A 16,407-nucleotide genomic window follows, 5' to 3' on the forward strand; every position below is an offset into this window, starting at 1 on the left:
TCCCGGGCGTGGGAAACATCTGAGGAGAATTAGCTGAGAAGCAGCTGGGAGGAGAAAAAGCGGGAAAGGGCTGGCCCCGCCCACCGCCCGGCCTGGGATTGGCCCAAAGGCCCACCTATCGCCGCCGACGGCCCTTCACCATCATGGTGGCGGTGGCGCGTCTTCTGCCCTTTCTTACACCCTGTTTCCAGTCCTTTTGCCCTCGTCCAAAATGGCCGCTCCAGGAACCCCCTCGCTCCACGCACGCGCCCCCAGCCGCAGCAGCAGTAAACTCGGGGGCGATAGGTCGGCCTTTCGGCCAATCCCAGGTGGCATCATGGGCGTGGCCGGCCGCGTGGCGCTTCTTCTCCTCAGCGTTTCTCTCGCCATTTTCTCGAAGGAAGCGCGTGAGTTTGGTCGTGGTTCTAAGACTGTCTTCTGTTGTGAGCGGGCGGGAAATAATAATAAAGAATTATCACAATTTATTTTTAAATTATTATTATTATTATTATTATTAGAAAACCTGAGGGAAGTTTGTAATATATTACGCTTTGTCGAATTTTTTAGTATTCTGTTGGGGAATAAATGAGGATTATCCTTCATTTTTAAATTGTTAGCATTATTATAATGGTTTTTATTGTAAAAAGGTGAGGGAAGTTTGTATTATATTGTGTTTTATCGCTTTTTAAATTTTCTGTCGGTGGCTGGAAATAGTAATACATTATTATTATCATTATTTTTTAAATTATTATTCTTATTATTATAAAAAGGTGAGGGAAGTTTGTAATATATGACGTTTTATCTTTTTTAAATTTTCTGTTGGTGGCTGGGAAAGAGTAATACATTATTTTTATCATTAATTTTATTATTATTGTTATTATAAAAGGGCGAGGGAAGTTTGTAGTATATTACGTTTTATCATTTTTTAAAAAATATTCTGTTGGTGGCTGAGAAAGAGTAATTCATTATTACCATTAAATGTTAAATTATTATTATTATTATTATTATAAATTACACCCACCCAAGTGGGACATGCCCTCTTCCTCCCTAAGCATTAACACTATAGTATTTTTATTTATTTGAATTGGGGGGAGAAGCAACTCCAGAGGAACTTGCTGTGATAAGAATCATAATTCTTTATATAAAATAAGATCTCCTTTGCTTTCCCCCTCTGGCCGCCTTTAATGTATTGAAAACTGTACCTGAACAGTGTATTGTTCAGATGAAGCACTGCTTGAAGCAGTGGTTTTGTAACCAGCTAATTCCTCAAGATCCTAATTCTTTCACTTATTACTATTTTTATTATTAAATGAACCCTTGTGGTTCCTTCACAGATTCCTGCCTTGAAGCGGGTTGGACTGGATGACCCTTTGGGTCCCTTCCAGCTAGATGCACCATTATATGATTCTTGGGGAAGTGCTTCAGAAAGAATAAACAAGAAAAAATAAAGAAGAAAAACACATTTCTTCCAGTTAGTCGTACGCTGGCTCCTTTCCCACTTGATTCTTTCTTCCACTGCAATCTGTGCTGGACATATTCTATGTTTGCTTTGACGTGGACCCCTCTTTCCCTTCTTGTGAAAATAATTGACATTATTGATATTTCTTAGGTCTGCTCTGCTGAATTCCTGTTCTGAAAAGGAGGAGGAAACTTCGGGTGATAAAGGGAGAAGAGGAGATGGAGGAAAAGTCATGAAGGTAAAAGAGAAAAAATAGACATATTAACATATAACATATAGGAACATTTTTAAACAACCCCACTCCTGATATACCACACCCACCCAAGTGGGGCTTAGCCTCATCCCCGCTAACCACAGTACAGTACAGTAAAAATACAGTAAAATAATTTTATTTATTTGATTGGGGTAGGCTAGCAACACCTGGCTTCACCCATGTTGGTGAGGTTTGTCTTCTTTTTCCTGTTCTTGTTAGGCTATCTAAAGGTGACAAAGCAATGTGTTGAAAACTTAATTTCTTCAGATGAACCATTGCTTTAACCAGGTAATTACTCAAGGCACCGATTCTTTCACCTATCGATTTATCCACATAATCCAAGCGGAGATTAATTAGCATCCCAAAGTGATACACTTGCACGTTAAATCTTAAGATAAATGTTTTTGAAGAGGCATAAATTAAAAAAGAGAATTAATTTACAAGGAAGCCCATTGAATTAGAGAGGCAGTGAGCTGGCTTTGTCTAATGGAGCTTCCCTAAACCCAGTTTGGGTCTAGAAGACCCAGTTTGCCCTCTCGCCCCAGCCTTCATGGCAACCCTCCATTGCTTTCTGTTTGATTTTTTGAGCAGATACTCTGAATTGAACAGCAGCAGAAGAAATGGGGATCAGCCCCTGCTGTAGTGGCCAGCACTAGAAGCCATTAGAATAATTCAGATCAATAAAGTAGGAATATTTAATATTTACAAACCAGCAACTTCACACCAGTTTTGAACACTTGCATCAGCTTGCAATGTCAAGAGAGGTGCTCTAGAGAAAAGCACTTTATACACTCATGAGCATTCCCCTTAGACCAGGCTCATTGTTGTTTCATTTTTCTGGAGGTATAAATGTTCTCAGCAGATGTACAATCCCCCCGAAGGCTTCAGGCCTCCTCCTGACTGATGAAATGCTCTTGGGGAGGCTGTAAGCAGCACCTCCTCCGCTCCCAGTCAGGAAAAGGGGATGGCAAGGTGTGCTTCATGGCGCAACTTGCAGCTGCAGTTTAAATTGCCTTAAAAGTGCCATTTAATAGGGCAACATTGACAGCAGAACCAAGGTTGGTGGTCGTTCTGCATATTCCTGCCTTGCAGCGCGTTGGGATGGATGATCCTTGAGGTCCCTTCCAGATGTAGACATATACACCATCATAGGATTCTTTTGGAATGTGCTTCAGAAAGAAGAACCAGAAATAACATTCCTTTAAGTTAGTTGTATGATGGCAAAGTTGCCTCAGTTTAGACTGTGACACCTAACAGTTAAATGTTACCACCTTTTGTACTGTGAGCACCAAGGTTGCAGGGGGATCTCCATAAGGGATGCCTGCATATTTCTAAGAGATGCAAAGTGCCACACAAAGAAGAAACAGGAAAACGTACCTCCCGGTTAGTTGTATGATGGCGAACAACTTCCCCTCCCCAGCCTGCTACTTTATTGTGCCTGTTTTATACTCTTACTCTTTCAGTTCATCTGAAAGAAATCAGGCCCACAGGTTTGCTGTGTTCCTAAATGTCAGATTTTGTGGATTTATTATCACCCATATGTTTCGTGCATAAGCCTACTTGGGTATGGAAAAGGAAAGGGAGGGGGGAAACGAGGATTCCTGAAATGAGTGGGCTTCCCTGCGCACACTTCCGGGCAGAAGGGGGAGATGAAGAGAACGCTCTACCTTCTCCCCCCTAATCTTTCTTCCCTCCCTAATCATGGCGGACAAGGTCCCACCTTCAGCGCCTGCCCGGAAGAGGAGCAGCACCCATACAGAGAACGGTAGGAGCCTAATTGTCCAGGGATCTTTTGGGTGAGGGTTTTCAACACCAGTGTGCAGTGCATACACAACTGTAGAAATGAGTCAGAAGAAACAGGCTTCCAAAAAAGCATAGTCTTTATACCCTAAATTCCCTAATTCCCCTAACCCCAGGGTCAGGAAGGCAGTTTTATTTTGGGACTGCCCTGCAATGCACACCTGAGGCCGCAGGTGCAGAGAAATCTCTTTATGAGATGTTTTCCCTAATGAAAATGGTACCTCTAGACAGGTGCACAAGATCCTGGACAATTTGGGGTTGGAGTAAAGAAGGTCACAGAAAGTCTAGTTTTTAACATGGGTCAAAGGTCAGAAAGAAGGGACACGGGTGGTGCTGTGGGTTAAACCACAGAGCCTAGGACTTGCCAATCAGAAGGTCAGCAGTTCGAATCCCCGCAACGGGGTGAGCTCCCATTGCTGGGTCCCTGCTCCTGCCAACCTAGCAACTTGAAAGCACGTTCAAGTGCAAGTAGATACCGTATTTTTCGCTCTATAGGACGCACTTTTTCCCCTCCAAAAATGAAGGGGAAATGTGTGTGCGTCCTATGGAGCGAATGCAGGCTCCCTGGCTTCAGCGATAGCAAGGCAAAGCCTCCGAAGCCTGCGCTCCGGAGGCTTTGCGTTGCTTCCGCTGAAGCCAGGAGAGTCTGCTCTTTGAGGCTGGCGGTGGGGAAACCAGCGCTTCCCCCATCGCCAGCCCCAGAGGATGGGGGGCAGCAGGAAGGCGCGCAACGCCTTCCCGCTACTCTCCAACCCGGGTTGGAGGCTGGCGGTGGGGAAAGCAGCGCTTCCCCCATCGCCAGCCCCAGAGATTGGGGGGCAGCGGGAAGGCAGCGATGCCTTCCCGCTACTCTCCAACCCGGGTTGGAGGCTGGCGGTGGGGAAAGCAGCGCTTCCCCCATCGCCAGCCCCAGAGATTGGGGGGCAGCGGGAAGGCGTGCGACGCCTTCCCGCTACTCTCCAACCCGGGTTGGAGGCTGGCGGTGGGGAAAGCAGCGCTTCCCCCATCGCCAGCCCCAGAGATTGGGGGGCAGCGGGAAGGCAGCGATGCCTTCCCGCTACTCTCCAACCCGGGTTTGAGGCTGGCGGTGGGGAAAGCAGCGCTTCCCCCATCGCCAGCCCCAGAGATTGGGGGGCAGCGGGAAGGCGTGCGACGCCTTCCCGCTACTCTCCAACCCTCCTGTGGGCTTTTGGGGGAGATGGGGGAATTCCCCCACCTCCCGCAAAAGCAGGCAAAAGCCAGGCGCTCTTTAAAGGGGCTCCGTGGCTTCTGCTGGCTTTTCTAGGAGGTGGGGGAATTCCCCCACCTCCTAGAAAAGCCCGCAGGAGCCGCGCACCCTTTAAAGAGCGAGCGGCTCTTGGGGGCTTTTCCCCAAGGAGGGAGAAGGGACTGACTGGCCGAGTCAGTCCCTTCTCCCTCCTGCGGGCTTTTGCGGGAGATGGGGGAATTCCCCCACCTCCCGCAAAAGCAGGCAAAAGCCGTGCGCTCTTTAAAGGGGCTGCACGGCTTTGCTGGCTTTTCTAGGAATTCCCCCACCTCCTAGAAAAGCCCGCAGGAGCCGCACAGCCTTTAAAGAGCGAGCGGTTCTTGGGGGCTTTTCCCCAAGGAGGGAGAAGGGACTGACGGGCCGTTTCAGTCCCTTCTCCCTCCTGGTCGAAAAGCCCGCAGGAGTCACGCGGGGCTCCTGTGGGCTTTTGCGGGAGGTGGGGGAATTCTGCCACCTCCCGCAAAAGCAGGGAGAAGGTCTTGGAGTAGCGCACAGGCTGCGTGCAGCCTGTCCACTGCTCCCAGAGCTGGGGGGGGGGGAAATCATATTTTTTCCTTGATTTCCCCCCCTGAAAACTACGTGTGTCCTATGGTCCGGTGCGTCCAATCGTGCGAAAAATACGGTAAATAGGTACCGCTCTGGCAGGAAGGTAAACGGGGTTTCCGTGCGCTGCTCTGGTTCGCCAGAAGCGGCTTAGTCATGCTGGGCACAAGACCCGGAAGCTGTACGCTGGCCAATAAAGTGAGATGTGCACCGCAACCCCAGAGTCGGCCATGACTGGACCTAATGGCCAGGGGTCACTTTACTTTTGACAAAGGTCAGAAGTTGTAAGTCTGCTGTTGTAAGTCGGGGTTGGGGTTTAGGTCATTGATAGGGTCGGTGTTAGGCTTAGGGGTCAGGATCAGGGCCTCCCCCTGACTGTTGAAATGCTCCCAGGGAGGATGTAAGCAGAACTTCCTCTGTTTCCAGTCAAGAATAGTGGATGGCCATGTTGGCTTCATGGCTGACCTTGCAGCTGCAGGAGAGGTGTGGATCCCTGAACTATGCTAAAGCAGCCTTTAAAGTGCCATTTAAGAGGGCAACATTTGCTGCACAACCAAGGTTGCAGGATTGTTCCCCATAAGGGGCTCCTGCATGTTCCTGCGATGAAGCGGGTTGGATTGGATGACCCTTGGGGTCCCTAACAGATAAAGGCATATATGCAGCATCATATGATTCTTTGGAATGTGCTTCAGAAAGAAGAAACAAATACAATTTCTTTAAGTTATGGGAAGCAGGTGGCACTGTGGGTTAAACCATAGAGCCTAGGACTTGCCGAACAGAAGTTCAGCGGTTCGAATCCCCGCCATGGGGTGAGCTCCCGTTGCTGGGTCCCTGCTCCTGCCAACCTAGCAGTTTGATAGCACGTCAAAGTGCAAGTAGAAAAATGCTCTGGCAGGAAGGTTAATGGCGGTTTTCAAGGCCAGTAAAGTGAGAGGAGCGCCGCAACCCCAGAGTTCGTCACGACTGGACCTAATGGTCAGGGGTCCTTTTACCTTTACGATGGCAAAGTTGCCTCACTTTAGGCTGTGACACCTAACAGTTAAATGCTACCACCTTTTGGTACTGTGAGCACTAAGGTTGCAGGGGGATCTCCATAAGGGACGCCTGCATCTTCCTAAGAGCTGCAAAGTGCTAAACAAAGAAGAAATACAAAAACATACCTCACGGTTAGTTGTATCATGGCCAACCACTTCCCAACAGGCTTCCCAAAAAGTATAGTCTTTATACCCTAAATGCCCTAATTCCCCTAACCCCAGGTTCAGGAAGATTTGTTTTGGGACTGCAATGCACACCTGAGGCCACAGGTGCAGAGAAATCTCTTTATGAGATGTTTGGTACTTCTAGACAGGTGTACAACATCCTGGACAATTTGGGGTTTGAGTAAAGAAGGTCACAGAAAGTCTAGTTTTTAACTAGGGGTCAAAGGTCAGAAAGAAGGGACACAGGTGGTGGTGTGTGTTAAACCACAGAGCCTAGGACTTGCCAATCAGAAGGTCAGCGGTTCGAATCCCCGCAACGGGGTGAGCTCCCGTTGCTCGGTCCCTGCTCCTGCCACCTAGCAGTTCGAAAGCGCGTTAAATGGCAATAAGAAAAATAGGTACTGCTCCGGCAGGAAGGTAAATGGCGTTTCCATGCTCTGCTCTGGTTCGGCAGAAGCGGCTTAGTCATGCTGGCCCCATGACCCAGAAGCTGTGCGCCGGCCAATAAAGTGAGATGTGCGCCGCAACCCCAGAGTCTGCCACGACTGGACCTAATGGTCAGGGGTCCCTTTACCTTTGACAATGGTCAGAAGTTGTAAGTCTGCTGTTGTAAGTCTAGCAGTTGGGGTTTGGGTCATTATTAGGGTCAGGTTTAGGGAGAGGCTTTGGGTTAGGCTTAGGGGTCAGGGTCTCCCCCTGACTGTTGAAATGCTCCCAGGGAGGATGTTTCCAGTCAAGAATAGTGGATGGCCATGTTTGCTTCATGTCTGAACTTGCAGCTGCAGGAGAGGTGGGGATCCCTGAAGTAGCCTTTAAAGTGCCATTTAAGAGGGCAACATTTGCTGCACAACTAAGGTTGCAGGATTGTTCCCCATAAGGGACTCCTGCGATGTAGCAGGTTGGACTGGATGACCCTTGGGGTCCCTTCCAGAGGTTTATATACCATCTTTATTCTTTGGAAAGGGCTTCAGAAAGAGAAATAGCGTTCCTTAAAGTTAGTTGCAGCCCAACACAGGAAAGTCGCCTCGCTTCCTGTTAGCTCCCTTATTCTTCCTTGCACATTAATTTGAGCTTGGCAGATCCTGTGCCAGTTTTGCACGTATCCCTCTTTCAGTTCTTCTGGAATAATTCGCCCCCCCCCCCCATTTCTCAGGCTGTATGGGGCATGCTGAATTCCTGCTCCCAAAAAGGGAAGGAGAAGGGGAAGCTTCGCCTGATGGAGGGAGGGAGAAGAGGGAATCTTCTGAGACAAGATGCCAGTGCCAGGGCTCTCCTGCTGCTGTCTTGTGGGGCGAGAGGGGCAAAGGGGATCTTTGGGCACAAGATCCAAAAAGCTGCTTTAACCAAACACCTGATTCACCCAGCAGCGTGGCAGCCAAATGAAAGAGAAGAAAAAGAGGCAAGGCAGCTCCTAGACCTCTCCATGGAGTTGCAAAAGGCAGGTACATCTGCCTAAGTCCACATCCATCCACCGGAAAAGCTTAGCCGCAAGGAGCCAAGGGAACGGTGGGAAATGCCTAGCTATCTCTCTAAATCGGTAAGACTGCACAGTCCCCACACTTCCACAAGGCCTGGTCTTTTGCAGAGGTGCATCCTGCCTTCTCTAAGGTGGATTTCAGCTCAAACAGCTGGTTGAAAAGTCTTTTTTCCTCTCCTCACACCCGTAACCCTGGCAACCTCCCAGAGAACAGTCTCTATTCTTCGATGGTCAGGGAGATTGCACTTTCCCCCAGTCTCTCCAAAAATGGAAACCTTAGCACTTAGTAATCTCTTAATGCAGTTTGGGGGGGGGGTGTTTGTGTGTGTCAGCCCTTAAAAATAACTGTGCAAATATTTAAGACTTTCACCTGCTATGCACTTAGGCTGGGAGCCCCAATGGCACGAGACTAAGTGGGCTAAGCCCCTGCAGCAGGGGCCAAAACCAAAAGCCAGTTGAATCATTTACATTGATAAATACTGGCACATATGTATGCGTTTTGGAAATTTGCAGCAGTTTGTAATGTTAAGAGAGGTGTTCTAAAGATAAGCACTTTATACGCTCATGGGCATTCCCTTAGAGCAGGCTCATGGTTGTTTCCTTTTCTGGAGGCATAAATGTTCTCAGCAGATGTACAATCACGCTGAAGGCTTCAGGCCTCTTCCTGACTGTTGAAATGCTCCTGGGGAGACTGTAAGCAGCACTTCCTCCGCTCCCAGTCAGCCAAGGGGGTGGCAAGGTGTGCTTCATGGCGCAACTTGCAGCTGCAGTTTAAAGTGCCTTAAAAGTGCCATTTCATAGGGCAACACTGACAGCACAACCAAGGTTGGTGGAGTTCTCCTGCATATTCCTGCCTTGCAGTGAGCTGGGCTGGATGACCTTTGGGGTCCCTTCCAGATATAGATATGAATGCAGCATCATAGGATTCCTTGGAATGTGGTTCAGAACGAAGAAACACTCCTTAAATTACAGGATGTAGGTGGTGCTGTGGGTTAAACCACAGAGCCTAGGACTTGCCGATCAGAAGGTCACCGGTTTGAATCTCGGCGACGGGGTGAGCTCCCTTTGCAGGGTCTCTGCTCCTGCCAACCTAGCAGTACGAAAGCATGTCAAAGTGCAAGTAGATTAATAGGTACCACTCCGGCGGGAAGGTCAATGGCGTTTCTGTGCGCTGCTCTGGTTCGCCAGAAGCGGCTTAGTCATGCTGGCCACATGACCTGGAAGCTGTACACCAGCTCCCTGTAGCAATAAAGCGAGATGAGCACCACAACCCCAGAGTTGGCCACGACTGGACCTAATGGTCAGGGGTCCCTTTACCTTTGACAAAGGTCAGAAGTTTTAAGTCTGCTGTTGTAAGTGTATTGGTTGGGCTTTGGGTCATTATTAGGGCTGGGGTTAGGGGTAAGGGCCTCCCCCTGACAGTTGAAATGCTCCCAGGGAGGATGTAAGCAGAACTTCCTCTGTTTCCAGTCAAGAATAGTGGATGGCCATGTTGGCTTCCTGGCTGAATTTGCAGCTGCAGGAGAGGAGGGGATCCCTGAGCTATAATTAAGCAGCCTTCAAAGTGCCATTTAAGAGGGCAACATTTGCTGCACAACCAAGGTTGCGGGATTGTTCCCCGTAAGGGAGTCCTGCATGTTCCTGCGATGCAGCGGGTTAGACTGGATGACCCCTGGGGTCCCTTCCAGAGGTTTATATTCCATCATTATTCTTTGGAAAGGGCTTGAGAAAGAAGAAAGAGAAATAGCATTCCTTAAAGTTAGTTGGTCTAACACAGGAAAGTCGTCTCGCTTCCTGTGAGCTCCCTTATTCTTCCCTGCACATTAGTTGGAGCTTGGCAGATCCTGTGCCTCTTTTTACACAAACCCCTCTTTCAGATCTTCTGGAAAATATCCGCCCCCCTGTTATTTCTGAGGTCTCTATGGGCTGTGCTGAATTCCTTCTCCCAAAAAGGGGGAGGAGAAGGAAGGGGGCAGTTTTGCGTGAGAAAGGGAGGGAGAAGAGTGGTGAGAGGGGGAACGGGGATCTTTTGAGACAAGATCCAAACACCTCCTTTAACCAAACGCCTGATTCGCCCAGCAGTGTGGCAGCGAAAGGAAAGAGAAGAAAAAGAGGCAAGGCAGCAGTGGAAAAAGATGGGTTGCCTGCATGGGCTCTGCTTTATTCCTTCATGTCGAATGCTACATCTGCCTAAGTCCACCTCCATCCACCGGAAAAGCTTCTTAGCCGCAAGGAGCCAAGGGAACGGTGGGAAATACCTAGCTATCTCTCTAAATCGGTAAGACCGCACAGTCCCCACACTTTCACAAGGCCTGTTCCTTTGCAGAGGTGCATCCTGCCTTCTCCAAGGTGGATTTCAGCTCAAACAGCTGGTTGAAAAGTCTTTTTTCCTCTCCTCACACCCGTAACCCTGGCAACCTCCCAGAGAACAGTCTCTATTCCTCGATGGTCAGGGAGATTGCACTTTTCCCACTGTCTCTCCAAAAATGGAAACCTTAGCATTTAGTAATGTCATAATGCAGTTTGGGGGGGGGTGTGTGTGTCAGCCCTTAAAAATCAACTGTGCTACGATTTAAGACTTTCACCTGCTATGCACATAGGCTTAGAGCCCCAATGCCACAAGACTAAATGGGCTGAGCCCCTGCAACAGGGTCAAAACCAAAAGCCATTTGAATCATTTACATTGACAAATACTGGCACTTATTTGTATGCGTTTTGGAAATTTGCAGCAGTTTGTAATGTTAAGAGAGGTGTTCTAAAGATAAGCACTTTATACGCTCATGGGCGTTCCCTTAGAGCAGGCTCATGGTTGTTTCCTTTTCTGGAGGTATGAATGTTCTTAGCAGATGTACATTCCCCCTGAAGGCTTCAGGCCTCCTCCTGACTGTTGAAATGCTCCTGGGGAGACTGTAAGCAGCACCTCCTCCGCTCCCAGTCAGCCAAGGGGATGGCAAGGTGTGCTTCATGGCGCAACTTGCAGCTGCAGTTTAAAGTGCCTTAAAAGTGCCATTTCATAGGGCAACACTGACAGCACAACCAAGGTTGTTTGGTGGTTCTGCTGCATGTAACAATATGTAGTGGGTTGGGCTGGATGACCCTTGCTGTCCCTTCCAGATATAGATATAAATTCAGCATTATAAGATTCTTTGGAATGTGCTTTAGAAAGATGAAACAGAAAGAGCATTCCTTTAAGTTACGGGATGCAGGAGGCACTGTGGGTTAAACCACAGAGCCTAGGACTTGGCGATCACAAGGTTGGCGGTTCGAATCCTTGCCACGGAGTGAGCTCCCTTTGCAGGGTCCCTGCTCCTGCCAACCTAGCAGTTCGAATGAACATCAAAGTGCAAGTAGATAAATGGGTACCGCTCCGGCGGGCTGGTAAACGGCATTACCGTGCGTTGTTCTGGTTCGCCACAAGCGGCTTAGTCATGCTGTACGCCTGCTCTGTCGGGCAGTAAAGCGGGATGAGCAGTGCAACCCCAGAGTCGTCCGTGACTGGACCTAATGGTCAGGGGTCCCTTTACCTTTGACAAAGGTCAGAAGTTGTAAGTCTGCTGTTGTAAGTCTAGGGGTTGGGGTTTGGGTTGTTGTTAGGGTCGGGGTTAGGGAGAGGCTTGGGGTTAGGCTTAGGAGTCAGGGCCTCCCCCTGACTGTTGAAATGCTACCAGGGAGGATGTAAGCAGCCCTTCCTCTGTTTCCAGTCAAGAATAGTGGATGGCCATGTTGGCTTCCTGGCTGAAATTGCAGCTGCAGGAGAGGTCGGGATCCCTGATGTAGCCTTCAAAGTGCCATTTAAGAGGGCAACTTTTGCTGCACAACCAAGGTGTTAGGATTTTTCCCCATATGGGACTCCTGCATGTTCCTGTGATGCAGCGGGTTGGTCTGGATGACCCTTGGGGTCCTTTCCAGAGGTTTACATACCATCTTTATTTTTTGGAAAATGTTTCAGAAAGAAGAAAAATAGCGTTCTTTAAAGTTAGTTGTATGATGGGAAAGTAGCCTCATTTCCTGTGAGCTCCCTTATTCTTCCTTGTACCTTAATTGGAGCTTCAGATCCTGTGCCATACAGAGGGAGGGAGAAGAGGGGCTCTCTTGTTGCTACCTTGTGGGACGAGAGGGGGAAGGGATCTTTTGAGACAAGTCCCAAACACCTCCTTTAACCAAACACCTGATTCGCCCAGCAGCGTGGCAGCGAAAGGAAAGAGAAGAAAAAGAGGCAAGGCAGCAGTGGAAAAAGATGGGTTGCCTGCATGGGCTCTGCTTTATTCCTTTATGTCGAATGCTACATCTGTCTAAGTCCACTTCCATCCACCGGAAAAGCTTCTTAGCAGCAAGGAGCCAAGGGAACGGTGGGAAATACCTAGCTATCTCTCTAAATCGGTAAGACCGTGCAGTCCCCACACTTCCACAAGGCCTGGTCCTTTCCAGCGGTGCAGCCTGCCTTCTCCAAAGGTGGATTTCAGCTCAAACAGCTGGTTGACAAGTCTTTTTTCCTATCCTCAAACCCTCCCAGAGAACAGTCTCTATTTCTCGATGATCAGGGAGATTGTATTTTCTCACGGTCGCTCAAAAAAATGAAACCCTAGCATTTAGTAATCTCTTAATACAGTTTTGGGGAGTGTTTGTGTGTGTCAGCCCTTAAAAATCAATGGTGCAAAGATTTAAGCCTGTCCCCCGCTATGCACCTAGGCTGGGAGCCCCAATTGCACGAGACTAAGTGGGCTGAGCCTCTGCAACAGGGGCCAAAACCAAAAGCCAGTTGAATCATTTACATCGAGAAATACTGGCACGTATGTATGCATTTTGGAAATTTGCAGCAGTTTGTAATTCTAAGAGAGGTGTTTTAAGAAAAAACACTTTATACACTTATAAGCGTTCCCTTAGATCAGGCTCATGGTTGTTTCCTTTTCTGGAGATATAAATGTTCTCAGCAGATGTACAATCTCCCCGAAGGCTTCAGGCCTCCTCCTGACTGTTGAAATGCTCCTGGGGAGACTGTAAGCAGCACCTCCTCCGCTCCCAGTCAGCAAAAGGGGATGGCAAGGTGTGCTTTATGGCGCAACTTGCAGCTGCAGTTTAAAGTGCCTTAAAAGTGCCATTTCATAGGGCAACACTGACAGCACAACCAAGGTTGTTTGGTGGTTCTGCATATTCCTGCCTTGCAGTGGGTTGGGCTGGATGACCCTTGAGGTCCCTTCCAGATATAGATATATATGCAGCACCATATGATTCTTTGGAATGTGGTTCAGAAAGAATAAACAGAAATAGCATTCTTTTAAGTTACGGGACGCGGGTGGCGCTGTGGGTTAAACCACAGAGTCTAGGACTTGGCGATCAGAAAGTCGGCTGTTCGAATCCCCGTGACGGGGTGAGCTCCCGTTGCTCGGTCCCTGCTCCTGCCAACCTGGCAGCTTGAAAGCACGCCAAAGTGGAAGTAGATAAATGGGTAGCGCTTCGGCGGGATGGTAAACCACATTTCTGTGCGCTGCTCTGGTTCGCCAGAAGCGGCTTAGTCATGCTGGCCACATGACCCGGAAGCTGTACGCCGGCTCCCTCGACCAGTAAAGCGAGATGAGGGCTACAAACCCAGCGTCGTCCGTGACTGGACCTAATGGTCAGCAGTCCTTTGGCCTTTAACAAAATTCAGAAGTTGTAAGTCTGCTGTTGTAAATGTAGGCATTGGGGTCATTATTAGAGTCGGGGTTAGGGGTAAGGGCCTCCCCCTGACAGTTGAAATGCTCCCAGGGAGGATGTAGGAGAGGTGTGGATCCCTAAACTATACCAAAGCAAAGTAAAGTGCCATTTAAGGGTGCAACATTTGCTGCACAACCAAGGTTTCAGGATTGTTCCCCGTAAGGGACTCCTGCATGTTCCTGCGATGCAGCAGGTTGGACTGGATGACCCTTGGGGTCCCTTCCCGAGGTTTATATAACATCATCATTCTTTGGAAAGGGCTTGAGAAAGAAGAAAGAGAAATTGCGTTCCTTAAAGTTAGTTGTATGATGGGATAGTCGCCTCACTTCCTATGAGGTCCCTTATTGAATAATTACACATTACATTACATTAGTTTGAGCATGGTCATATCGTCTGCCTCTTTTTACACGGACCCCTCTTTCAGTTCTGAAAAAATTCTGCCCCCCTGTTATTTCTCTGGTCTCTGGGGCGTGTTGAATTCCTGCTCCAAAAAAGGGGGAGGAGAAGGAAGGGGGCAGTTTTGCGGGACAAAGTGAGGCAGAAGAGTGGTGAGAGGGGGAACGGGAATCTTTTGAGACAAGATCCAAACACCTCCTTTAACCAAACGCCTGATTTGCCCAGCAGTGTGGCAGCGAAAGGAAAGAGAAGAAAAAGAGGCAAGTCAGCAGTGGAAAAAGATGGGTTGCCTGCATGGGCTCTGCTTTATTCCTTAATGTTGAATGCTACATCTGCCTAAGTCCACCTCCATCCACCGGAAAAGCTTCTTAGCTGCAAGGAGCCAAGGGAACGGTGGGAAATACCTAGCTATCTCTCTAAATCGGTAAGACTGCACAGTCCCCACACTTCCACAAGGCCTGTTCCTTTGCAGAGGTGCATCCTGCCTTCTCCAAGGTGGATTTCAGCTCAAATAGCTGGTTGAAAAGTCTTTTTTCCTCTCCTCACACCCGTAACCCTGGCAACCTCCCAGAGAACAGTCTCTATTCTTTGATGGTCAGGGAGATTGCACTTTTCCCACGGTCTCTCCAAAAATGGAAACCTTAGCATTTAGTAATGTCATAATGCAATTTTTTTTGGGGGGGTGTTTGTGTGTGTCAGCCCTTGAAAATCAACTGTGCAAAGATTTAAGACTGTCTCCCGCTCTGCACCTAGGGTGGGAGCCCCAATGGCACGAGACAAAGTGGGCTGAGCCTCTGCAACGGGGGCCAAAACCAAAAGCCAGTTGAATCATTTACATCGAGAAATACTGGCACGTATGTATGCATTTTGGAAATTTGCAGCAGTTTGTAATGTTAAGAGAGGTGTTTTAAAGAAAAAACACTTTATACGCTGATGAGCATTCCTTTAGAGCAGTCTCATGGTTGTTTTCATTGCTTGAGGTATAAATGTTCTCAGCAGATGTACAATCACCCTGAAGGCTTCAGGCCTCCTCCTGACTGTTGAAAAGCTCTGGGGAGACTGTAAGCAGGACCTCCTCCGCTCTCAGTCAGGAGAGTATTTATCCCCTAACCCTAATTCCCCCTAAGCCCTGGGTCAGGAATGCAGTTTTGCTTTGGGATGCCCTGCAATGCACACCTGCCCATGTTCTAAGTCTGCAGCGGGGGGCAAATCTATGAGATGTCTTCCCTTATGAAAATGCTACTTCTAGGCAGATGCACAACAAGCTGGACAATTTGGAGTTTGAGCAAAGAAGGCCACGGAAAGTACTTTTTAACTAGGTCAAAGGTCAGAAAATAGGGACTCTGGTGGCGCTGTGTGTTAAACCGCAGAGTCTAGGACTTGCCACTCACAACGTTGGGGGTTTGAATCCCCGCAACGGGGTGAGCTCCTGTTGCTCCGTCCCTGCTCCTCCCAACCTAGCATTTTGAAAATGTTTCTCTGTGCTGGTCTGGTTTGCCAGAAACCTCTTACATGACCCGGAAGCTGTATGCTGGCACCTTCTGTTAACAAAGTGAGGTACGCCATGCAACCCCAGAGTCGGTACACGACTGGACCTAATGGTCAGGGGTCACTTTACCTTTGACAAAGGTCTGAAGTTGTAAGTCTGCTGTTGTAAGTCTAGCATCATTTTTAGGGATGGGTTTAGGGAGAGCCTTGGGGTTAGGCTTGGGTCAGGATCAGGGCCTCCCCCGACTGTTGAAATGCTCCCTGGGAGTATGTAAGCAGCACTTCCTCTGTTTCCAGTCAAGAATAGTGGGTGGCCATGTTGGCTTCATGGCTGAACTTGCAGCTGCAGGAGAGGTGTGTCATTTAGGGGGCAACATTTGCTGCACAAGTAAGGTTGTAGGATTGTTCCCCGTAAGGCACTCCTGCATGTTCCTGCGTTACAGCGGGTTGGACAACCCTTGGGGGTCCCTTCCAGAGGTTTATATACCATCATTATACTTTGGAAAGGGCGTTTCAGAAAGATTAAAGAGAAATAGCATTAAATGTTCTTAGCAGATGTACAATCCCCCCGAAGGCTTCAGGCCTCCTCCTGACTTCTGAAATGCTCCTGGGGAGACTGTAAGCAGCACCTCCTCCGCTCCCAGTCAGCCAAGGGGATGGCAAGGTGTGCTTCATGGCGCAACTTGCAGCTGCAGTTTAAATAGCCTTAGAAATGCCCTTTCATAGGGCAACACTGACAGCACAACCAAGGTTGGTGGGTCTCCTGCATATTCCTGCCTTTCAGTGGGCTGGGCTGGATGACCCTTGAGGTCTCCTCCAGATATAGATATATATGCAGCATCATATGATTCT

General features: G+C 48.6%; 1 long non-coding RNA gene across 2 annotated transcripts in view; it reads left to right on the plus strand.

Annotated features, from left to right (window-relative positions):
- The first annotated feature begins 1,304 nt into the window (after positions 1–1,304).
- Positions 1,305–16,407, plus strand: part of LOC128405883 (uncharacterized) — a 17,072-nt gene continuing 1,969 nt past the window's right edge. Inside the window, exons 1-3 of one of the 2 annotated variants that reach the window (XR_008328366.1) lie at positions 1,305–1,676; positions 7,654–10,255; positions 12,159–14,279. This is a non-coding gene — a long non-coding RNA (uncharacterized LOC128405883). Of the gene's footprint in view, positions 1,677–7,213; positions 10,256–12,158; positions 14,280–16,407 lie in introns of those variants that run through there. The other variant, XR_008328365.1, reaches the window with a different exon arrangement.

This window comes from Podarcis raffonei, chromosome 18, assembly GCF_027172205.1.
Source record: "Podarcis raffonei isolate rPodRaf1 chromosome 18, rPodRaf1.pri, whole genome shotgun sequence".
Lineage (NCBI taxonomy): Eukaryota > Metazoa > Chordata > Lepidosauria > Squamata > Lacertidae > Podarcis > Podarcis raffonei.